Source organism: Mustelus asterias, unplaced genomic scaffold (assembly GCF_964213995.1).
Source record: "Mustelus asterias unplaced genomic scaffold, sMusAst1.hap1.1 HAP1_SCAFFOLD_216, whole genome shotgun sequence".
Taxonomy (NCBI): Eukaryota; Metazoa; Chordata; class Chondrichthyes; order Carcharhiniformes; family Triakidae; genus Mustelus; species Mustelus asterias.
In genome coordinates, this window is record NW_027590202.1 from 234876 (window position 1) to 260578 (window position 25703).

Genomic DNA, 25703 nt, shown 5'->3' on the forward strand with positions numbered 1-25703 from the left:
CATTTAGGCGCATAACTTCCGGACCTTTACCGGAAAGTCCAGTAGATCCGCACTGAGCCACGATTCCCTCATCTGTCTGAGTGGCCTTTCCTGTTTCTCAGTGATGAAAAACGATTTAAAAATAGATCTTGTGTGAAATGTGCGCCATTTCCTCTAGTTCACTTGCAGTATGACTTGTATCTGTCTTTTTGAGCACACACTACTGTCAGATATTTCAGATGCTGATTAACCATATTAGTCTGCACCTATAGACCCATTAAATTCTGCTGTAGACTGAACGAGATGCGAATAAGTGCTGGTGTCAAAATCGAAATTTCCTGTCAGTGCGTCAAAAAAAGCGTTTCTTATTTCACAGAAAGCATTTGAGGGTGATGCCAGCATGTCTTTCAGACTGTGGGAGGAGACCGGCGCACCCGGAGGAAACCCATGCAGACACGGGGAGAAGATGCAGACTCCACGCAGACAGTAATCCAAACCGGGAATCGAACCTGGGACCCTGGCGCCTTGAGGCAGCAGTCTTAACTGCTGTGCCACTGCGCTGCCCTATTTTTCTGCATGGTTTCGAACCAGCGACTTTCCACGTGTTAGGCGAATGTGATAAGCACTACACCACAGAAAGAGCTCAATGATAACGTGCCTTTCACATCGAGGCTCGGATGATGTTGAGCAACGAACTGAAAACAAGCAATTTTCCCTTCCACGACATGAGGAAGCTTAATGAATGCTTCTGCCCTGCTTCGAACCGGGGACTTTTTGCGTGTTAGGCGAACGTGATAACCACTACACTACAGAAACAGCTTGAATAGCAGTGGAGCAAATCTGCCTGTCTGCAATGTTCAACTACGCTGTGTTGCTGCAGGTTCCGATGGTTAGACTGAGAGCCCATTGTCACTGAATTCAGGAAGATAACCGTCACTTTCAATCTGATTCTGCGACTTATCCCGAACATCAAAATTCAAAACCGTTCTTCTGGCAAATATCTAAGGGAGCAATGATTTCTGCCCATTCGTTAATGCATCATTTTCATTTTTCTTCCAATCATCTCAGTCAATTCTACTCAGTAATAAAAGCAAACTACTGCGGATGACAAAAGAGAAAATGCTGCAAAATCTCCCAATGTCTGGCAGCACCTGTAAGGAGTGAAAAGGGCGGATGTTTCGAATCCAGATGGCACTTTATCAAAGCTCATTGTCCAATTGTACACAGTATTTGTTTCAATATTTAATATCGATGCATTATTTAACACATATGTCTTCATTATGAATTGAATATCTCTGAAACTGAGCATCACTGAATTGCAAACATAATTGACCAACAGGACGAAGCGAATCACCGGGTAATACAGATCGCAAATTTGAGATTGACTCTGGTCAGCTTTTAAACAAAGTCAACTGCATTTAAATGGAGGAGAATCAAGAATGATCTGTTCGTGACAGTTGAGCCTTTTTTATTACGGGCGTGAAACATTCAGGCGCATAAATTCCGGCCGATTACAGGAAAGTCCAGTAGATCCGCACTGAGTCTCGATTCCCTCATCTGTCTGAGTGGCTTTTCCTATTTCTCAGTGATGAAAACGATTTTTAAAAGATTCTTCTGTGAAATGTGCTCCATTTCCTCGAGTTCACTTACAGTATGACTTGTATCTGTCTTTTTGAGCACACACTATTGTCAGATATTTCAGACGGCGATTAACCATATTAGTCTGCACCGATAAACCCATTAAATTCTGTTGTAGACTGAACGAGGTGCGAATAAGTGTTCGGTGTCAAAATCGAACTTTCCTGTCAGTGCGTCAAAAAAAAACGTTTCTTATTTCACAGAAAGCATTTGAGGGTGACGTCAGAGCAATGATAACATGCCGTTAAAATCGAGGCTCGGATGATGATGAGGAACAAACAAAAATCAATCAATTTTCCCTAACGCGACATGAGGAAGCTCAATGAGTGTTTCTGCCTGGTTTCGAACCAGGGACCTTTCGCGTGTTAGGCGAATGTGATAACCACTACACTACAGAAACAGCTGCAATTGCACTGGAGCAAATCTGCCTGTCTGCAATGTTCAACTACGCTGTGATGCTGCAGGTTCCGATGGTGAGACTGAGAGCCCATGTCACTGAATTCAGGAAGATAACCGTTACTTTCAATCTGATTGTACGACTTATCCCGAACATCAAAATTCAAAACCGTTCTTCTGGCAAATATCTAAGGGAGCAATGATTTCTGCCCATTCGTTAATGCATCATCTTCATCTTTCTTCGAATCATCTCAATCAATTGTACTCAGTAATAAAAGCAAATTACTGCGGATGAGAAAAGAGAAAATGCTGCAAAATCTCCCCATGTCTGGCAGCACCTGTAAGGAATGAAAAGGGCGGACGTTTCGAGTCCAGATGACACTTTATCAAAGCTCATTGTACAATTGTACTCAGTATTTGTTTCAATATTTAATATCAATGCGTTATTTAACACATATGTCTTCATTATGAATTGAATATCTCTGAAATTGAACATCACTGAATTGCAAACAAAACTGCCCAACAGAACGAATCGAATCACCGGGAAATACAGATCGCAAATTTGAGATTGACTTTCGTCAGCTTTTAAACAAAGTCAACTGCATTTAAATGGAGTAAAATCAAGAATTATCTGTTCGTGACACTTGAGCCTTTTTAATTATGGGCCTGAAACATTTAGGCGCATAACTTCCGGACCTTTACCGGAAAGTCCAGTAGATCCGCACTGAGCCTCGATTCCCTCATCTGTCTGAGTGGCTTTTCCTGTTTCTCAGTGATGAAAAACGATTTAAAAATAGATCTTGTGTGAAATGTGCGTCATTTCCTCTAGTTCACTTGCAGTATGACTTGTATCTGTCTTTTTGAGCACACACTACTGTCAGATATTTCAGATGCTGATTAACCATATTAGTCTGCACCTATAAACCCATTAACTTCTGCTGTAGACTGAACGAGATGCGAATAAGTGCTGGTGTCAAAATAGAAATTTCCTGTCAGTGCGTCAAAAAAAGCGTTTCTTATTTCACAGAAAGCATTTGAGGGTGATGCCAGCATGTCTTTCAGACTGTGGGAGGAGACCGGCGCACCCGGAGGAAACCCATGCAGACACGGGGAGAAGATGCAGACTCCGCGCAGACAGTGATCCAAACTGGGAATCGAACCTGGGACCCTGGCGCCTTGAGGCAGCAGTCTTAACTGCTGTGCCACTGTGCTACCCTATGTTTCTGCCTGGTTTCGAACCGGTGACTTTCCACGTGTTAGGCGAATGTGATAACCACGACACCACAGAAACAGCTTAATGATAACATGCCTTTCACATCGAGGCTCGGATGATGTTGAGCAACGAACTGAAAACAAGCAATTCTCCCTTCCACGACATGAGGAAGCTTAATGAATGTTTCTGCCTGGTTTCGAACCAGGGACCTTTCGCGTGTTAGGCGAACGTGATAACCACTACACTACAGAGACAGCTGGAATAGCAGTGGAGCAAATCTGCCTGTCTGCAATGTCCAACTACGCTGTGTTGCTGCAGGTTCCGATGGTTCGACAGAGAGCCCATTGTCACTGAATTCAGGAAGATCACCGTCACTTTCAATCTGATTCTGCGACTTATCCCGAACATCAAAATTCAAAACCGTTCTTCGGCAAATATCTAAGGGAGCAATGATTTCTGCCCATTCGTTAATGCATCCTTTTCATTTTTCTTCGAATCATCTCAATCAATTGTACTCAGTAATAAAAGCAAATTACTGCGGATGACAAAAGAGAAAATGCTGCAAAATCTCCCAATGTCTGGCAGCACCTGTAAGGAGTGAAAAGGGCGGATGTTTCGAATCCAGATGGCACTTTATCAAAGCTCATTGTACAATTGTACACAGTATTTCTTTCAATATTTAATATCCATGCCTTATTTAACACATATGTCTTCATTATGAATTGAATATCTCTGAAACTGAACATCACTGAATTGCGAACATAACTGCCCAACAGGACGAAGCGAATCACCGGGTAATACAGATCGCAAATTTGAGATTGACTCTGGTCAGCTTTTCAACAAAGTCAACTGCATTTAAATGGAGGAGAATCAAGAATGATCTGTTCGTGACAGTTGAGCCTTTTTTGTTACGGGCGTGGAACATTCATGCGCATAACTTATGGACGTTTACCGGAAAGTCCAGTAGATCCGCGCTGAGTCTCGATTCCCTCATCTGTCTGAGTGGCTTTTCCTGTTTCTCAGTGATGAAAACGATTTTTAAAAGATTCTTCTGTGAAATGTGCGCCATTTCCTCTAGTTCACTTACAGTATGACTTGTATCTGTCTTTTTGAGCACACACTACTGTCAGAAATTTCAGATGGTGACGAACCGTATTAGTCTGCACCTATAAACCCATTAAATTCTGTTGTAGATTGAACGAGATGCGAATATGTGCTCAGTGTCAAAATCGTAATTTCCAGTCAGTGCGTCAAAAATCCGTTTCTTATTTCACAGAAAGCATTTGAGGGTGATGTCAGAGCAATGATAACATGCCTTTAACATCGAGGCTCGGATAATGATGAGCAACAAACTGAAAACAAGCAATTTTCCCTGACACGACATAAGGAAGCTTAATGAATGCTTCTGCCTAGTTTCCCACCGGGGACCTAACAGGCGAACGGGATAGCCACTACACTACAGAAACAGCTCGTCACGCAGTTGAGAAAATCTGCCTATCCGCAAAGTTCAACTACGCTGTGATGCTGCAGGTTCCGATGGTGAGACTGAGAGCCCATGTCACTGAATTCAGGAAGATAACCGTGACTTTCAATCTGATTCTGCGACATATCCCAAACATCAAAATTTCAAATCGTTCGTCTGGCAAATATCTAAGGGAGCAATGATTTCTGCCCATTCGTTAATGCATCATCTTCATCTTTCTTCGAATAATCGCAATCAATTGTACTCAGTAATAAAAGCAAATTACTGCGGATGAGAAAAGAGAAAATGCTGCAAAATCTCACAATGTCTGGCAGCACCTGTAAGGAGTGAAAAGGGCGGACGTTTCGAGTCCAGATGAACCTTTATCAAAGCTCATTGTACAATTGTACTCAGCATTTGTTTCACTATTTAGTCTCAATGCGTTATTTAACACATATGACTTCATTATGAATTGAATATCTCTGAAATTGAACATCACTGAATTGCAAACATAACTGACCAACAGAACGAAGCGAATCACCGGGTAATACAGATCGCACATTTGAGCTTGATTATGGTCAGCTTTTAAACAAAGTCAACTCCATTTAAATGGAGGAGAATCAGGAATTATCTGTTCGTGACCCTTGAGCCTTTTTTATTATGAGCTTGAAACATTCAGGCTCATAAATTCCGGCCCTTTACAGGAAAGTCCAGTAGATCCACACCGAGTCTCGATTCCCTCATCTGTCTGAGTGGCTTTTCCTGTTTCTCAGTGATGAAAAATGATTTTAAAAAAGATTCTTCTTCTAGTTCACTTACAGTGTCACTTGTATCTGTCTTTTTGAGCACACACTACTATCAGATATTTCAGATGGTGATTAACCATATTAGTCTGCACCTATAAACCCATTAAATTCTGTTGTCGACTGAACGAGATGCGAATAAGTGCTGTGTCAAAATCGAACTTTCCTGTCAGTGCGTCAAAAAAAAAGCGTTACTTATTTCACAGAAAGCATTTGAGGGTGATGCCAGAGTACTGATGACATGCCTTTAACATCGAGGCTCTGATCATGATGAGCAACAAAATGCAATCAAACAATTTTCTCTTACATGACTTGAGGAAGCTTAAAGAATGCTTCTGCCTGGTTTCGAACCAGGGACCTTCCGCGTGTAAGGCGAACGTGATAACCACTACACTACAGAAACAGCTTGAGGCACAACGCAGCAAATCTGCCTCTCTGCAATGTTCAACTACGCTGTGATGCTGCATGTTCCAATGGTGAGACTGAGAGCCCATTGTCACTGAATTCAGGAAGATAACCGTTACTTTCAATCTGATTCTGCGACTTATCCTGAACATCAAAATTCAAAATCGTTCTTCTGGCAAATATCTAAGGGAGCAATGATTTCTGCCCATTCGTTAATGCATCATTTTCAACTTTCTTCGAATAATCTCAGTCAATTGTACTCAGTAATGAAATCAAATTACTGCGGATGAGAAAACAGACAATGCTGCAAAATCTCACAATGTCTGACAGCGCCTGTAAGGTGTGAAAAGAGCGGACGTTTCGAGTCCAGATGAAACTTTTTCAAAGGTCATTGTACAATTGTTTCACTATTTACTTTCAGTGCATTATTTAACACTTATGTCTTCATAAAGTTGGGATCTGATGTTGCAGTTGTATAGAACGTTGATTCGGCCGCATTTGGAATACTGCGTCCACTTCTTGTCGCCACACGACCAGTAGGGCGTGGACGCTATAGAGAGAGTGCAGAGGAGGTTTACCAGGATGTTGCCTGGTATGGAAGGGCTTAGTTATGAGGAGAGATTGGGTAAACTGGGGTTGTTCTCACTGGAAAGACGGAGGATGAGGGGTGACTTAATAGAGGTGTATAAAATTATGAAAGGCATTGATATGGTGAACGGAGGGAAGCTTTTTCCCAAGTCGGTGGTGACGTTCACGAGGGGTCATAGGTTCAAGGTGAGGGGGGGGGGGGCGGGTGGAGTTTTAACACGGATATCAGAAGGGCGCATTTTACACAGAGGGTGGTGGGGGCCTGGAATGCCCTGCCGGGCAAGGCGTTGGAGGCGGACACACTGGGAACGTTTAAGACTTATCGAGGTAGCCACATGAACGAAGTGGGAATGGAGGGATACAAAAGAATGGTCTAGTTTGCACCAGGGAGCGGCGCGGGCTTGGAGCTCCGAAGGGCCTGTTCCTGTGCTGTATTGTTCTTTGTTCCTTATTATGAATTGTATATCTCAGAAATTGAACATCACTGAATTGCAAACATAACTGCCCAACAGAACGAAGCGAATCACTGGGTAATACAGATCGTAATTTTGAGGTTGAATATCGTCAGATTTTAAACAAAGTCAACTCCATTTAAATGGAGAAAAATCAAGAATTACCTGTTCGTGACACTTGAGCCTTTTTTTTTAAGGGCGTGAAACATTCAGGCGCATAACTTCCAGACCTTTACCGGAAAGTCCAGTCGATCCGCACAGAGTCTCGATTCCCTCATCTGTCTGAGTGGCTTTTCCTGTTTCTCAGTGATGAAAAACGATTTAAAAATAGATATTCTGTGAAATGTGCGCCACTTCCTCTAGTTCACTTACAGTATCACTTGTATCTGCCTTTCTGAGCACACACTACTGTTCGATATTACAGATGGTGATTAACCATATTAGTCTGCATCTATCAACTCATTTAATTTTGTTGTAGACTGAACGAGATGCGAATATGTGCTCAGCGTCAAAATCGAACATTCCTCTCAGTGCGCCACTTAATAGAAGAACAAATCTGTTACTTTCAACCTGATTTCTCAACTTATCTTGAACTTCTTCTGTTGTCGTAGCGTCTGCATAGTCTCGGCGATGTACCATGCTTCGGGATATCCTTTCCTGCAGCGTATGAGGGACAGTAAGAAGTTTAACAACACCAGGTTAAAGTCCAACAGGTTTATTTGGTAGCAAAAGCCACACAAGCTTTCGAGGCTCTGAGCCCCTTCTTCAGGTGAGTGGGAATTCTGTTCACAAACAGAACTTATAAGACACAGACTCAATTTACATGAATAATGGTTGGAATGCGAATACTTACAACTAATCCAGTCTTTAAGAAACAAAACAATGGGAGTGGAGAGAGCATCAAGACAGGCTAAAAAGATGTGTATTGTCTCCAGACAAGACAGCCAGTGAAACTCTGCAGGTCCACGCAACTGTGGGAGTTACAAATAGTGTGACATAAATTCTGATTCTAGGATCGCATGATAAAGACTCAGGAGGAAAAAAGCAGAAATATTTATGTGAAATAGTGTGACATAAACCCAATATCCCGGTTGAGGCCGTCCTTGTGTGTGCGGAACCTGGCTATCAGTTTCTGCTCCGCGACTCTGCGCTGTCGTGTGTCGCGAAGGCCGCCTTGGAGAACGAGGGAGACAACGTTGGCCGAGTTGCATGTGTATGTATCGTCTACCTGGTGGATTCTGTTCTCACGTGTGATGATGGCATCCGGGTCGATGATCCAACACATCTTGCAGAGGTTGCTGTGGCAGGGTTGTGTGGTGTCGTGGTCGCTGTTCTCTTGCAGGCTGGGTAGTTTTCTGCGAACAATGGTCTGCTTGAGGTTGTTCTGTTTTTTGAAGGCAAGTAGTGGGGGCGTGGAGATGGCCTTCGCGCGATATTCGTCTTCATCGATTGTACGCTGAAGGCTCCGAAGAAGATGTCATAGTTTCTCCACTCCGAAGACGTCTTGGCTTCTGCACTCTGGGGACGTACTGGAGGAGGAAGGGCACTCTGAGGGCTGTGTCCCGTACTTGTCTTCTGAGGAGGTCGGTGCGCTTTTTTGCTGTGGCGTGTCGGAACTGTCCATCCATGAGTCAAGCGCAATATCCTGTTCTTCCAAGGCCGTCTGTCAAAAACGACACCGCTCAGACTCCTGCGTTCAACCCGAGCTGTTGGACTTCAGCTCCAAGGACAAAAACTTCCGTCAACTCTGGCAGCGGTGGGATGCGAACCCACGCCTCGAGAGAGACTGGAGCCTAAATCCAGCGCCTTAGACCGCTCGGCCACGCTACCACACGGAAAGACTTGATAATCATGTAATTTCATTGCATTAATACTGAAATATATCAAAATCCGTGGAGTTGGGATGGGCCCTGACTAAATCGTAACCGAATCAGATGATCCTGAAATGCGTAGCAAACAAAAATCATCTCCAGTCAGAAACACAATGAGCTGCAGTGAAGGGCCGGCTCCTTTTAAACTGTCCTTAACCTCGTTTAGCTCCCAGAAAGGACAATATGGCTTCCTGTTGAATTTTCTCAGGGTCTTCACTTGAGAAAGGACAGGACACAAGGCGAGACTGGGATTTGTGCGTTCTGCCGGGAAATAACTGATATTTGTTCTCACGCATTGGAGGAGAGCAATAAATCTTCATTTCCTGACCTGCAATCAAAACAGCAGTGAAAGTTTCAAACTCTAACCAGCAGACCAACAGATTACAGCGCGTTTTACAATTTGCTTTGCCCACGATCCTTTTGTTATTTTAGTTTCCACGCCAGACCACTTGCACCAGAAACTTCTCCTGCAAAATGGCACCTTCCGTTTCAACACCAGAGAAGTGTTCAGCCAATTACAGGAATAATTCCACGACAGTTATCGCGTCCGCCTCCCACGGCGTGAAACTGGTAGAATTTGTTTTCCAAATCATTTTCACTGCAGACTGAGGGAAAAGTTATATTATTCATATATTTGCAAATTTTAACGAGTCTGATGGGTTTCCCCTGCATTTTCTAGTTGTGAAGTCAGGGGTCACTCCTTGAAAAGGGCAGAAGGTAAGGTTCGGCACAGAAAACGAGGGAGGATGTATTATTTGACACAAGGAATGATAGACAAGGCAACATTGAGCTGGTGATGGCGGAACTCGGGTGTTCCAATGGTGCAAAGTCAACGTCTTCACGGCCATGGTCTCGATGGCAGGTGACAAATGTGGAAATAAGTTGAGTATTTTTTTAAATGAGAAACCCGTCGATTGTGTGACGGAAGAGGAGGAAGAGAATGGCTAAAATGACGATGATCCGCTGATTGGGGAAGTCACTGTCAGCTTCCCTGCTGGTCGAGTGGTTTGGATTCGGCACGTTCATCACTGTGGACTGGATTCAATCCCCAGCCAGAGGGTAACTCGTTTGTATTGCTGTGTGAACTGACACCATGAAAAGGAATTCCGCATTGAATGAAACCAGATCTGGCAGCGTCCGTGGAGAGAGAAACAAAGTTAATCTTCCAGCTGGATCTTTCATCAAAGCTGGAAAAGTCGGAAATGTAACAGATGGAAAACAACTGCTTGGCTATGATTCCAAAATATTGTGAGGGGCTTGAGGGGCTAAATGTTCTATCCAAAATCTCAATCATATTCTAACCCATTGCCGGTATTACTCCGAGCAATAGTTACCTTCGACTGTTAGCGGAGCCGCATGGTCTTAATTACTAAATTTAAGTTTCAATATCTGAATTGCTGTGGATTCAAATCCCACCACTGCCAAAAAGTGCAGCTCGTTTGTCTTTTCAGCGAATGACATTCTGTAAGAACGAAAAAGGAGGGATGAAAGGTGCAGCGTGACCTTCTAGAACAGAAGGTTCTCGACAGCAACTTTTGTTGCTGTTACTATTCAATGATTTAATATGAGTAACACGAACACATTGACACCGGTTGCAGTGGTGGCCAAGCGGCTCAGGCGGTGGATTTGAAATTATTGTTTTCTCACGGAGATTTGAACCTCACCCAATGCGCTGCTCAGCATTCATTCCTTTCGATGACTGCAGAATTATTATTCTTTCAATGGAATCAAAATCTTTCAAATATTCCCATCTGTTTTTCCTGCTTCACTTCGCATTCCTTCATTTCTGTTCATCAGCTAGAAATCACCAAAACCCCAGCCAGAAATGGAACAAAACTGAACCCAGTTAGTGACATCATTGATCTATGGGTGTTTGTGTCTTGTCAGCCCTCTGTGACTCTCGGTGTCTGTGTGTGTTCCTCTGTGTATCAATGTGATTCAGTTCCCAGAGGGGGTGAAGACATTTTTTAACATCACAAACTGAGTTCACTTATTGATATACGTCAGTGGCAAATGGTAGAGAATAACAACATGTTTGAAAGTTGCGAGAAAGATCGACTGGTACAGGCTTTTTTTGACTGGCTATTGCTTATTGACTCAGTCGCCGTGTGTTGCACAGCAGAGGATGATTGAAATTTTCACTGATCAACATTTAAACAGACAGTGGATTCACTCGGTGTGATGTTGCATTCCAGTTCTATATCTATAACTACAGCATCAATTTCTACCAGTTACTGTGAATCCCATATTTCTAATCGATTGGAAATATACAACAGCATGAGGGGGTAGAGGGGGTCTATTTGGGGGCAGGGCGGGGAGAGGGTCGGTGGAAACAAGCTCTCAGCATGTACACTGTCAAACAGTCTCGTCTGTTAGAGGGGTTCTATTTGGCGCAGGATGCTCTCAAACCTCCTCCCTTTCAGTTGGCAGCAACTTTCCTGAACAATTTTCCAACAGAAATCCTGCGGCAGTTTAAATTCAGCGTTTCACTGCCTGGATCCAATTCAATTCCCATTCTCGATGCTGTGCTAATTGCTGTAACTCGCAATCAGTTACTGGTTTGCAAAGAGTCATATTGGACTCGGAAACTTAATTCTATATCTTGCTCCACATTTGTTGCAGGCCCTGTTGAGAACTTACAGCACTTTCTGCTTTTATTATAAAATGAATAATAGGAGAAGAAGCAGACCACTCAGTCCATCGGGATTGTTCCGCTATTCAATACCATCTTGATCGATCTTGGGCTACAACTCAGTTTTTCCACCATCTCCCCTTATCGCTGAATTCCCCAAGAGACCAGAAACTTGTTCATCCAACCTTAAATGTACTCGATGATGGGGCGTACATAACTGTCAGGTACAGAGAATGCCAAAGATTCTCAGCCCTTTGAGTAAAGTAATTTCTCCTTATCTTAGCCCGAAATGATCAGCCCCTTATCTGTTCCACAGTGGGTTAGATTCCCCGACCAGCAGAAAAAAAACAATCTCCCATCAAACCTACTCAGAGCTGTGTCGCTTTAATGAGATCGCCTCTTATTCTTCTAAACTCCAGAGAATTTCATCACAGGACAACTCCCTCACCCCAGGGAGCAATCTGGTGAATCTTCTCTTTACCGTTTCCAATGCAAGCACGTCCCTTTGACTATCACACCTGCACAGAATATTCAACATGTGGTCCCAACCAGCCCTGTGCAACAGCAGAAACACCTCGTTATTCTTGGACTCCAGTCTGCCGGCAATAAAGACCAAAATGTAATTCCACTTCCAATTACCTGCTGCACCTACATGCGAGCTGAATGCATTCCTTGTACCAACGAATCTATTCTATTCTTAATATCAACATTTACATTTTCAACTCATCAAATATATCCTGCTCTTTCTATTTTTTTATGAAGAAGAATAACTTCTCGTTTTTCAAGTTTGCACCTGATCTGCTCCTTCACTCAGAAAGGCTCTCTGTTTCATCTCGCAGTCTGTTGGATTCCACCCCACAGCTTCTATCAACTAAGCTTGGTCGACAGCGAGAGTTGAAGGCACGATCCCTGGTTGACCAAGACCAGGGCTCTATCCACTCAGCTACGGAGCCAAGCGCTGCAAGTTTTATACATTGCGTGTAGTATTATCAGTGGATTGAGGAGCAGCATAGGGATTGAGGTCGGAGATTTTTAATCTGGTGGAGATTTTGATTTGGTGGAGAGCAGGAAATTAAAAGAGGCAACTTGAAAATGACATGATTTGACATGTGTGCTCTGTGTGTATCTGACATGTATGTTGTGCTTGTTATGTGATTCTTCTTCAGAGTTTATCGTTAGTGTTACATGGATTCATAGAGTCATAGAGTCATAGAGGTTTACAGCATGGAAATAGACCCTTTGGCCCAACTTGTCCTTGCCGCCTTTTTTTTAAACCCCTAACCTAATCCCAATTGCCCGCATTTGGCCCATATCCCTCGATACCAATCGTACCCATGTGACCATCTAAATGCCTTTTAAAATACAAAATTGTACCCGCCTCTCCTACTGCATCTGGCAGCTTGTTCCAGACACTCACCACCCTCTGTATGAAAAAATTGGCCCACTGGAGGCTTTTGTATCTCTCCCCTTTCACCTTAAACCTATGCCCTCTAGTTTTAGACTCCCCTACCTTTGGGAAAATATATTGACTATCTAGTTGATCTGTGCCCCTCATTATTTTATAGACCTCTATAAGATCACCCCTCAGCCTCCTATGCTCCAGAGAAAAAAGTCGCAGTCTATCCAGCCTCTCCTTATAACTTAATCCATCAAGTCCCGGTAGCATCCTGGACTTGCATCTCTTACTTTTCCAACTCCGATGCAAGTTCATCCAGCTGGAAGATTTAGATATTGCTCCCTTCACAAACGCTATGAGGCGGGTTTTCATTAAATGAAGAATTGGACAAAAAGTTATTCACTCTGTGACTGGGAATTGAAACGACGTCACGGCGCCGATTCTGGTCACTAGACCCTCAGAGACGCTGATGTGAGAGATTTGCAATGAGTTGATCATCTCTGTACCCATTGCTTCATTTCCAATAACTTTCAATAAAAATACGGAATGACGGGAGGCGTCCATGACAGGATTTGAGCCTCAGTTAGAAAATCCCAATCTACCCCTGGGCCGGGACTGCAGTCTCAATGTTTGCAATCCTGTGGTTATATCGGCAGACAGCCATTCAGCCTGTGTTCCCGTTTGTATTCTCTGTCGGAGCAACTCAATTCCTTCCAGTCTTGACAAAGGGTGATCTGGACTCGAAACGTCAGCTTTCTTTTCTCATAACTGATGCTGCCAGACTTACTGACATTTTCCAGCATTTTCCCTTTTTGTTTCCGATTCCAGCATCGACAATAATTTGTTCCACTCCTTCCACATGCGCTTCTTTACCTCAACAACTGTTTACATTGGTCCGTGTCTCCGCTTTCTTCCTGCCAAAAACGACACGGCACAAACTCCTGCATTCAATCTGAACTGCTGGATTTCAGCTGCAGGGACCAAAACTCAAACCCACTCGAGCAATGGCGGGATTTGAACTCACAGCTTATACAGAAACTGGACCTAACTACGGGTTTAAACTGCTCCGCCACGCTACCCCGTAACCATTCTGCTCTTTACTGAAAGCGTTACTGAAATTCAGTAGCAGCAAAGGAGCTGAGAAAGGCCATCAGTCGGTTTGAGCCTGCTCCTTCAATGCATCAATTCATCCTGAACTGTGTAACAAACAGAAATCACATCCAGTCAGAAACAGAATCAGCTGCAGTGAAGGACCGGCACCATTTAAACTGCCTTAACCTTGTCTGATTCCCAATATCCTGCCAGATATGACATGAAAACCTCCTGTTGAATTTGCTCAGTCTTCACCTCAGGACACGAGGAAAGATTGTGTTTTATATGTTCCACCAGGCAATACCTGACATTTGTTTTTATGGTTTGGATGAGAGCAACAAATCTTCATTTCCTGACCTGTAATCTGAAAAGCAGTGAAAGTGTCAAACTCTAACCATCAGACCAACCTATTTTACAGTTTTTTCTTATCCACGCTGCTTTTGTTATTTTAATTTTCGCGCCAGATCACATTCACCACAAGCAAGTCTCTGCCGCAAAATGGCACCTTCTGTTTGCACCACAGTGATATATTCAGTCCATTACAACAGACAACAGGCATTCCACGCACAGTTATTACTTTCGCTTCCGACGGTTCAAAACTGGACAGAAACCTTTTCAAATATTGTCGTTGCAGAGTGAGGGAAAGGTTTAATAATTCAGTGTGAACGCTAAAATCTGACCGATTTACTATCCAGATGTTAGCTTACATCACCATCTCTATCGTCAGCGCTTTGCAGCGTATCACTATCTTTCTGCTACTATATTTGTTCTTGACCTGTTGCAAATGTGACCTTTCCAGCTGTGATGTAGACATGCAAACCTCACTCGCTTGATTTTAGGAGATCTGCTTTTATTTTTAATAGTTTGCCGAGAGCAAAATATAATCGTTTCCTGAGCGGGAATTGAAACCAAACAACACTGGGGTGGTACTGAACACAACCCACTGGACATCCAGGGTCACGGGTGAAATGTGTTTTTCAAATTGACTTACGATACATCTCTTAATATGTCCAGTTTGGATGGAACATGGACTGCTTCAGCTAATGATAACACCGATTGAGTTCGCTGGGACATGAATTCGACAGTGAGGTAAAATAGTCCCACAACATGCTGAAGTGATCGGGGTATATAAAATTCTAAAATAATTGATAGATTGAACGTTGACGAAATGTTTCTTCTCATGGGGCAATGGAGAACAACAGGTCAAATATATAGGTTGAGAGGCGGTAGATTTAAAACTGAGATGAGGAGGAACTGCTTCTCGCAGAGGGTCGTGAATTTGTTGAATTCATTGCCCCATAGCGCGGTGGAGTCTGAATCATTAAATGATTTCAAGAAAGCGACAGATATATTCCTAATAATAACAGGGATGAGGGGATATTGGAACAGGTAGGGAGGTGGATTTGAGAACAGGGAGAGATCAGTCATGAACTGATTGCATGACGGTTCAGGCTCGAAGCACTGAATTTGCCCACTTCTGCTCCTAATTCTATTTCCTAAGTGTAACTTTCAATTTTCAAAACCCACCAACTCATCACTGTGGCTCCAATGTAATCTACGTACATCACATCCACAGGTTCCCCTTCATCCACAACGCAACTGCGTCCTGTAAAGGACTTGGGAATGGCCCCATTCTGTGGTGTAATTACTTTATAATTCTTTTTTTCCCTCATTTAAGCTCTCCTGATTTACACCCGGCCAGAGGTCTCCCCTCTTGTTATGCTGCTGGATAACACTTGTTTAAAACCTTCTAATTTCTTACCATGCCCCGTAGTAATCAAAGATTATGGAGCTAAAATATGAGATTTGTTTTCCTATGTACTCAAGCTGTCTGACTTTCTGAGTTTTTCGAGCATTTTCACCTTTCACTGCAGAAATCTGTGCAGCTTTGAATGGCAATGGAAATATTTTCATTGAACAACTTCGCCAGCAGCGGCTCGTTGGACGAGGGGTATGATTCGGGCTGAGGGTGTTAACATCACCAACATGCGAGATATCCCGGGTTCAAAGGCCGAGCGAGAGTTCTCAATCAGCTGTCGTTTCGTATTGGACAAGTCAAAGGTTTTGTAAATGCATTTGCAGTGCAAACGGTGGGATTGGTTTTCGTGGGATTTGGTTTGAGAACCTGAGCACACAGTGCAGGCAATCTATCAACACAACACCCACACAAGGAAATCAAGACATTAAAAGGTGAATATGCTTGTGGCCACTCACTTGATCTCTGGTCATCAGTTTAGAGGACCCCATGTTTGTTGGTTCAGGCAGCTGGCTGTGTGTATATTGTTATTCATTCATGGGTTGTTGATGTGTACCTCATTCGCTATTTCTGTTTTTCATTGTCTCTATATATCTCCCCCAGAATCTGTCAGTGTCTCTGACTGTGTTTTTATTACGTTGACCGATTTTGATCCTTGCTCTCTTCATTCATTCGCTGTCTCTGTGCATCCGAGGTTCACTGAATTGATTTCTGCGTTTCTCCTGGGAGGAGAGATTCAGTGGGATGAGTCTGTTCGCTCTGGAGTTTAGAATAATCAGAGGTGATCTTATTGAAAAGTCTGAAAGTAGGAAACAGTTTGACAGTGTACATGCTGAGAGGCTGTTCCCCCCACCCCTGGCTAGTTAATTATGAACAAAAAAATGTGAATTTTGTAAGAGGAGTTTGGAATGTTTGGGAGAGGTGAAGCTGAGCATTGGAAGATGTGAATGATGTAATTGATGATTGAGAGGAAGGGATAGGAACCTTGGGGATTCTGCAGGTCGATTCATTGTAAACTTTGAAATCAGAGCAAGCATAGACACCAGTTGGAAAAACAATATTTGTCTCCATGCATTTTAGTTTATGGAAACCAACCTGACCCATGTACCTGGCGAGCTCAGTCGGTAGAGCATAAGACTCTTAATCACAGGACCGTGGGTTCGAGCCCCACGTTGGGCGTCATCGTTTTAAACTTTGCCCCATTCTTGGGTGAATTCCCGATCTCTGTTCCTCGAGAAGCATCACCGCTCAAACTGAGTCTTTCTCCTTTCTGCGTTGTTTATCTCAGAGTTGTGGGTTTGTGACTGAAAACTGCCTGCAGTTCACTGGAAGGCGGGAGTTCAGCGCAGAACTCAGCGAGAGGTTTTGTTCTCATTTATTGTGAGATTCAAACCCAGATCGGCGCGATTGTGTCAGCGGGAACAATAATCATCTCCATTGTAATTCAATCACTCCGGCCTTCCATCCTATCAAAAGACCGTTTGTCCTTTCCTCCTCTCCCTCTCTATTCTCCTTGATTCTGTACTTGTTTGAAAACCATTAAATGACAAATTTCTTCCAGTTAGGGTCAAAGGTCAGCAACCTGAATCATTCACTCTCTTTCCCTCTCCACAGAAGCTGTTGAAGCTGATGAGTGCTTCTAACATTTTCTGTTTTGAGGTGGGATTTGCAGTAACTACAATACCTTGTTTGGGATCACAGTGGATCACTTTTCTCTGACTGAATCTTACCTGTTTGAACAGTTAAAGGGCTGCGGTTTTAAATAATGAGACACCAGAATATGTCACCCTATTTGACATGAAATGAAATAAAATGAGAATTAATCATTTCATAAAATGCTGCGAATGCAATATATATTTCATTATCAATGCCAGCATTTGTTGTCCACCCCTATTTCCCACTGAACTGAGTATTTTGCTGGGCCATTTCAGAGGGCAGTTAAGAGTCAATCACATTGCCTTGGGTTTGGAGTCCAATGGATGAAAGGGGAAGAATGGCAGATTTCCTTCTGCAAAAGGTCCAGATGAGTTTTCATGACAATCAGAAAACAAGCTTCATTACTGAGACTAACTTTCACTTCCGTTTCAGTTCTAGACTGTGGTGGGATCGGGACCTGTGAGCCTGAGCCACGGGATTCATGCTCCACTGATTTTACCACTACGTCACCATCATCCCCGAAGGGTATAAGTGTAAATCCTTCACATGGAACAAACAGCTTAATTTCACATTGAAAAAATAAGATTTAAAGCAGTGTACTGTGGAAATCATTGTCAGAGACTCAGGATACCGGGGAATTGATGAGATATCGATTGCGTTCATTGAAAGACAGAAAATGTGGTGAATGCTCAGTGTGTGTGATGAAGGAGCTGCGCTCCGAAAGCTAGAGATTCCAAATAAACCAGCTGCACTTTTAGCTGGAGAGAATTCTTACCGGGCACTGAAGGGCATTTGATTTACAATTCGCAAAAAGATGATTTTTATAAAATTAACAGCTTTCAGCAAATCGCACCGCAATCACATTGCAGAAGGTGCAGTGGGTTACTCTCCTGGCCTCATTGCATCAGCTCCAGAGAACGATTGCTCAAGAACCCAAAAAGCTCAGCGATAAAGAGGTCGACGGCTTCATTCATCAGCGGTTACCCGAGAGCACAAGACCTTTCTCCTAAACCACACACGCACGCACGCACCCGCACGCACCCACCCACCCACACACGCACACACACATGCACACGCACGCACGCACACTTGCTCAATAATGCTCAGGACACCTCAAATTCCTTGTTGGTCGAGTCGTTAGAATTCGCCGCCTTCAATGCCATGGTCTGGGTTCGATTCCCAGTTAGAGAATGATGATTCATTGCTCTCGTGCAACACATGAATTAAGGAGAGTGGGTATTGCTCCCTGGTCGAAAACGGGAGAGATACTTGTGGCAGGTTGAACAGGAAGAAGGAAAAATCTGCCCCATTCCACAATCCTGTCAATTACCCACAACAATTAATATTTCCATTAAGAAGTCTCACAACACCGGGTCGATTTGGAATCAAGAGCTTTCGGGGCGCTGATAAAATAAAGCAAATTTATTTTATTATCGGAGCAATTGAACCAGTTGGACTTTAACATGATGCTGTGAGTCTTCTTATTGTGCCCACCCCAGTCCAACGCCCGTATCTCGACATCATATTTACATTGCAATTGCTGGCACCTCCTGTCAAAATGAGTGAGCTATCTTTGGCTGCATTAAATTTCACTGTAGCTCACCACATTCAAAGAGTAATGTTTCTTATAAACCTTATTGTAGTTAATCTGTTGAAAAGGTTCAGCTTATCACAGCTCCGCTTTTATCACACTGGAAGCGAATGTGAAAATATGAACAGTTTCAAAGCTGAACAACGTGCACAAGATTGGAAGGTGAGTGCAACCGTGAGTAATTGGCACTGTGCATATTCCTGTACTCAGTTTCTGGGAGAATCAGGAAGATGAAATTCTGGTGGTCCAGTGCTTAGGATTCGGCGCTTTCAGAGTCATAGATCGGCTTCGATATGCTAAGATTTAAAGTTTTTCATAATCCGTTCAACAAACCTGAATTGCTTCCTGATCGAAAACAGCTCTGTCAGAAGCAGTGCAGTTAGATCTATAATTCTGTGTTTGAATTGGAAATGTCACATGGGCAACAGTTGAAGAATAAACACAGATAGTGAAAGGCCGTGATAGGCTGCAAAGCGCTGCCAATAGAGATGGGGATACAAATCTGTATGACAATGGGGTAGATTTTATCGATTAGGTTGACACAAATATCTCCTCGACCTGGATCCAAATCTCAGCCAAATCACAAGAAAACATCTCGCTAACTTAAACACTAAGCTCTCCGACTTCACTCAGAAACCAGTAACTCTGAGACAAAGCGGGATGCAGTCTGACCACTCGATCCCCCTCCACACTTAATAAGAATATGCTGGATCCCGTGAACCAGCTGGCGACTGAGGGGGTGTAGCTCAGCGGTAGAGCATTTGACGGCAGATCAAGAGGTCCTCAGTTCAAATCCTGAATGCCCCCTTCCTTGTCCAGCTGACAATTTTTTTCAATTGGAACTGTCTTCCATTGGCTGCACAGAGCGTTGTGACGTCCAGCAACCGGGAAAGGCGCGACATAAATACAAGTCGGCCTTTCATTAATTATCTTTAATCCCAATCCTTTGGTTACTGACCCTCGTCAGTGGAAACAGTGTGTCCCTATCTGCTCTATCAAACAGCCCTTTTCCATGTGAACTATCTGTTCTCAATCTCAGGACTTTGCAATTATAAAAACAGCATTCTGGTGAAAGTTTAACTCAGTCCTCATTCCACTGATCTTTGCCGACTTGCTGTGTATTTTCCTTATTGAACACATTTCAGGTTGCGACAGACGGATTCCTGAGAAATCTGAGAAAGAAGGGGAGTGTGCAGGAAAATGGAAACCCAAGATCAAACATGGGTTAAAGTTTCGAGTTCAGTTATTGAGTTTAATAATATTTGAAATATATAAATTGTTACAAATAATATGTTAGAGATAAATGTTCAATAAACTAACGTCAGCTAACAGTAGAGGCAGAAACACACGATAAGTTTTTTTTTAGTGTTGCCCAAGGACTCAGTGACACTCAAAAACCGAGAGACAATGAAAGCAGATGGAGAGGGAAAAAAAGTGAAAGCCCCGTCGCTGGATGGTCTCGAACCATCAACCTTTCGGTTAACAGCCGAACGCGCTAACCAATTGCGCCACAGAGACTGACGAAAATGGAGCTTACATGGCATCCTAAATCAGGGTGACAGCGTGTTGGCTGCAAGTTAGACGCCAATTCAATTTTCACCAAACCTGACACAGAAAGACCAAATGATGGCATCGTTTACAAATCTAAACATGTATATTTTATTATTTTACCCCGCAGTGTTGTTGTGGTGTAATGGTTCATCCCTTCTAACATGGAAAACGGCCGTTTGATAGAGCAGGGAGGGACAGACTGTTCCCACTGACTGGGCTCAGTAACAGAGGACGAGGATTGAAGATCATGAAATATTTGCATTTATATAGAACCTATCCCGACCAGCGGACGTCACAAAGCACTTTCCAGTCAATGAAGGGCAGTACCTTAATTAACATGTTTTACTTGTTTCCTTAAAGTTCTTGGTTATTTGAATAAAATAGCTTGTTATGGCTGATCTTGGGGTACAACTCAGTTTTTCACCAGCTCCCCATATCCCTGAATTCCCCGAGAGGCCAGAAACCTGTCTATCCCAACCTTAAATGTATTCGATGATGGAGCTTCCATAACTGTCTGGCAGAGGGAATTTCAAAGATTCACAACCACTTCAGTGAAGTAATTTCGCCTGATCTTAGGCCGAAATGATCAGCCCATTTTCCTGAGACTGTACTGCCGTGGGTTAGATTTCCCGACAAGCAGAAGAAATCTCTCAGCCTCCACCCTGTCAAACCCAATCAGACTTGTGTAGGTTTAATGAAATCGCCTCTCATTCCTCCAAACTCCAGAGACTTTCAGCCCAATTTACTCAGCCTCTCATCATACGACAACTCCCTCATCCCAGGGATCATCTGCTGAACCTTATCTGCACCGTTTCCAATGCAAATAAACCCTTTATTCAATGTGAATATCATATCTGCACAGAATATTCAACATGTGGTCTCAACAAAACTCTGTACAACTGCAGCAACACCTCGTTATACTTGGACTCCAGTCTGCCGTCAATAAAGACTAAAATGCAAGTTTCCTTCCAATCATTGCCTGCACCTACATGCCAGCTTTATGCATTCCTTGTACAAATGCATCTATTCTATTCTCAATATCGACGCTAACCTATTTTAGCTCTTCAAATATGTCCTGCTCTTTCGATTTTTTTACGAAGAAGGACATATCTATTCGCTTTCCAAAATCACACCCGATCTGAACCTCGACTTATCTCTTGTTTGACTTTTAGACTCTCTTCCCTTTTCCTACAGCTTCTATCAGCTAAATTTTGCCCGTAGGCTCCAGCGAGAATTGAACTCACGACCCCTGGTTTACAAGACCAGTGCTCTAACCACTGAGCTATGGAGCCAAACGCTGCAAGGCGCTGCCACTAAGTGCAGCATTATCCGTGGATTGAGGACCAGGATGGGGTTTGAGGACGGAGATTTTTGATGAATGTGGAAATGTCTGAGGTGGAGAGCCGGAAGTTAAAAGACAGAAGTTGAAAGTGACATGATTTGACATGTGTATTGTGTATGTACTTGACATGTATGTTGTGTGTGACTCTTCTTCAGAGTTTATCGTTAATGTTACATCTCTGATTTTTCCAGCTCTGATACAAGTTCATCCAGCTGGAAGATTTAGCTTGTTGTTCCCTTCACGGACGCTGTTTTTATTGAATGAAGAAATGAACAAAAATTTATTCACTCCGAGACTGGGAATCGAAACCGCGTCACGGCGCCGACGCTGATCACTGGACCCTCAGTGACGCTGATGTGACAAATATGGAGTGAGTTGATCATCTCTACACCCATTGCTTCATTTCCAATAACTTTCAATTAAAAAAAAGTCACAATGAGGAATGACGGGAAGCGCACATGATAGGATTTGAACCTCAGTTAGAAAATCCCAATCCATCCCCTGGGCCGGGACTGCAGTCTCAATGTTTGCAATCCTGCTGTTTATTTCGACAGACAGCCATTCAACCGGTGTTCCCGTTTGTATTCTCCATCGGAGCAGCTCCACTCCTCCCAGCTTTGACAAAGGGTCATCTGGTCTCGAAATGTCAGCTTTCTTCACTCCTTACAGATGCTGCCAGACCTGGTGAGATTTTCCAGCATTTTCTCTTTTTGTTTCCGATTCCAGAATCCACGATAATTTGCTCCAGTCCTTCCACACTCGTTCCTTTACCTCAACACCTGTTTACATTGCTCTGTCGCTCCTCTTTCTTCATGCCAAAAACGACACGGCACAAACTTTTGCATTCAATCTGAAATGCTGGACTTCAACTGCAGGGACCAAAACTCAAACCCATTCTGGCAGTGGCTGCAGTCGAACACAACAACTCCGTAGAGACTGGACCTTCAGCCACTGGCTTAGATTACTCGGCTACGTTACCACGTAAGCAGCTGTGTCCTTTACTTGTATCGTTATTGAAATTAGCAGCAATGGAGCTGCGACAGTCCATCAGTCGGCTTGAGCCTGCTCCTTTACTGAATCAATTGATCCTGAACTCTGTAACAAGCAGGAATCACATCCAGTCAGAAACAGAATGAGCTGCAGTGAAGGACCAGCATCATTTAAACTGCCCTTAACCTTGTCTGGTTCCCACTATCCTGCCAGAAATGACAAGAAAAAACCTCCTGTTGAATTTGCTCAGTCTTCACTTCAGGACATGAGGCGAGATTGTGTTTTATATGTTCCACAAGGCAATAACTGACTTTTGTTTTTACGGTTTGGATGAGAGCAACAAATGTCCATTACCTGACCACCAATCCAAACAGCAGTGAAAGTGTCAAACTCTGACCACCAGACCAGCTGCTTTTCGCCTGTTTTACAACTTGCTTTACACACACTGCATGTATTGCTTTATTTTTCGCGCCAGGCCAGACTACATTCACCACAAGCAAGTCTCTGTTGCAATATGGCACCTTCTGTTTCCATCCCAGTGATACATTCAATCAGTGACAACATACAACAGACATTCCACTTACAGTTATTAATTCCACTTTCGACTGTTTGAAACGAGAGAGAACCTTTTCCAAATATTTTCGTCGCAGAGTGAGGGGAAAGGTGAATAATTCAGTGTGAACGCCAAAATCTGACCTTTTTACCATCCAAATGTTACCTTCCATCACCATCTCAATTGTCAGCGCTTTGCAGACTATCACTATCTTTCTGCTACTGTGTTTGTTCTTGACTGTTGCACATGTGACATTTCCAGCTGTGATGTAGACTTGCAAAACTCACTCGGCTCATATTAGTAGATCTGCTTTCGATCAGATAGTCAATCAGGTTATTTTTTAATAGTTTGCTGAGACCTATAAATGATCGTTTCCTGAGCGGGAATTGAAAACAAACAACACTGGGGAGTACTGAATACAACCCACTGGACTCCCAGGGTCACGGGTGAACTGTGTTTTTCAAAATGACTTACCATATATCCCTTAATGTGCCCAGTTTGGGTGGAACATAAGTGACTGCTTCAGCGAATGACAACACCAATTGTGCTTGCTGGGACATGAAATCGACAGTGAGGTGAAATAGTCCCACAATATGCTGAAGTGATCGTGGTATATAAAATTCTAAATAGGATTGAAGAAAGTAAAATCTTTTTTCTTATGCGCAATCGGGAACACCATGTCAAATGTATAGGTTGAGAGGTGGTAGATTTAAAACTGAGATGAGGAGGAACTGCTTCTCACTGAGGGTCATGAATTTGTGGAATGCATTGCCCCATAGCACGGTTGAGTCTGAATCATTAAATGATTTCAAGAAAGAGACAGATATATTCCTGATAAGTCAAGGGATGAGGGGATATTGGAACAGGTAGGGAGGTGGATTTGAGAACAGGGAGAGATCAATCATGAACTGATTGCATGACGGTTCAGGCTCGAAGGGGTGAATTTGCCCACTTCTGCTCCTAATTCTATGTTCCTAAGTGTAACTTTCAATTTTCAAAACCCACCAACTCATCACTGTGGCTCCAATGTAATCTACGTACATTACATCCACAGGTTCCCCTTCATCCTCACCACAACTGCGTCCTGTAAGGGACTGAGGAATGGCCCCATTCTGTGGTTTAATTACTTTAAAATTCTTTGTTTCCCTCATTTAATCTCTCCTGATTTACACCCGCAAGAGGCCTCAAACCCTCTTGTAATGCTGCTGGATAACACTTGTTTAAAACTTCTTACATTTCTAGAAATTCCCAGTTCTTCCCAATGAAAGGTTATGGTGCTAAAATATAAGATTTGTTTTCCTGTGCACACAAGCTGTCTGGCTTTCTGAGTTTTTCCAGCATTTTCACCTTTCACTGCAGAAGTCTGAGCAGCTTTGGATGTCAATGGAAATATTTTTATTGAACAACATCTTCAGCAGCGGCTCGTTGGACGAGGGGTATTACTCGGGCCTGGGGAGTAAACAACCACAAACGTGTGAGCGATCTCGGGTTCACAAGTCGGGCTAGATCCCTCAATCAGCTGTTGTTTCGTATTGGACAAGTCATAGGTTTTATAAATGTATTTGCAGTGCAAACGTTGGGATTGGTTTAGGTGGGATTTGGTTTGAGAACCTGATCACACAGTGCAGGCAATCTATCAACACAACACTCACACAAGAAAATCAATACATTAAAAGGTTAATATGCTTGTGGCCATTCACTTTATCTCTGGTCACCAGTTTAGAGGACCCCATGTTTGTTGGTTGAGACAGCTGGCTGTGTGTCTATTGTTATTCATTCGTGGGTTGTGGATGTGTACCGCACTCGCTATTTCTGGTTTTCATTGTCTCTATATATCTCCCTCAGACTCTCTGTCTATGTTTTTATTACGTTGACATCTTTTGCTCCTTGCTCTGTCCATTATTTAGCTGTCTGTGTGTAACCGAGGTTCACTGGATTGATTTCTCCGTTTCTCCTGGGAGGAGAGAATCAGTGGGATGAGTCTGTTCGCTCTGGAGTTTAGAATTATCAGAGTTGATCTTACTGAAACGTCGGAAACTGGGAAACAGTTTAACAGTGTAAATGTTGAGTTCCCCCCACCCCTGGCTAAATTATTAAGAACAAAGAATAATAAGGTGAATGATGTAAGAGGAGTTTGGAATATTTGGGAGAGGTGAAGCTAAGAATTGGAAGATGTGAATAATGTAATTAATGATTGAGAGGAGTGGATAGGAACTTTGGGGATTCTTTCGGTGGATTCATTGTAAACTTTGAAATCAGAACAAGCTGACACACCAGATGAAAAATCCATAGTTGTCTCCATGCATTTTAGGTTATGGAAATGATTTGAATGCATGT

The 25703-nt window shown here is 43.1% G+C and overlaps 6 non-coding genes across 6 annotated transcripts; all 6 read right to left on the reverse strand.

Moving 5' to 3' along the window:
* Positions 1 to 1944: 1944 nt before the first annotated feature.
* trnav-aac (transfer RNA valine (anticodon AAC)) lies at positions 1945 to 2017 on the reverse strand. The gene has a single exon. It is a non-coding gene; the product is annotated as a tRNA-Val (tRNA).
* A 1390-nt stretch (positions 2018 to 3407) lies between these two features.
* Positions 3408 to 3480, reverse strand: trnav-aac (transfer RNA valine (anticodon AAC)). The gene has a single exon. It is a non-coding gene; the product is annotated as a tRNA-Val (tRNA).
* Positions 3481 to 5821: 2341 nt separating this feature from the next.
* On the reverse strand, positions 5822 to 5894 carry trnav-uac (transfer RNA valine (anticodon UAC)). Its single transcript has one exon. It is a non-coding gene; the product is annotated as a tRNA-Val (tRNA).
* A 2790-nt stretch (positions 5895 to 8684) lies between these two features.
* Positions 8685 to 8766, reverse strand: trnal-uag (transfer RNA leucine (anticodon UAG)). Its single transcript has one exon. It is a non-coding gene; the product is annotated as a tRNA-Leu (tRNA).
* Positions 8767 to 20374: 11608 nt separating this feature from the next.
* trnan-guu (transfer RNA asparagine (anticodon GUU)) lies at positions 20375 to 20448 on the reverse strand. Its single transcript has one exon. It is a non-coding gene; the product is annotated as a tRNA-Asn (tRNA).
* Positions 20449 to 21700: 1252 nt separating this feature from the next.
* On the reverse strand, positions 21701 to 21773 carry trnat-ugu (transfer RNA threonine (anticodon UGU)). Its single transcript has one exon. It is a non-coding gene; the product is annotated as a tRNA-Thr (tRNA).
* Positions 21774 to 25703: the final 3930 nt, after the last annotated feature.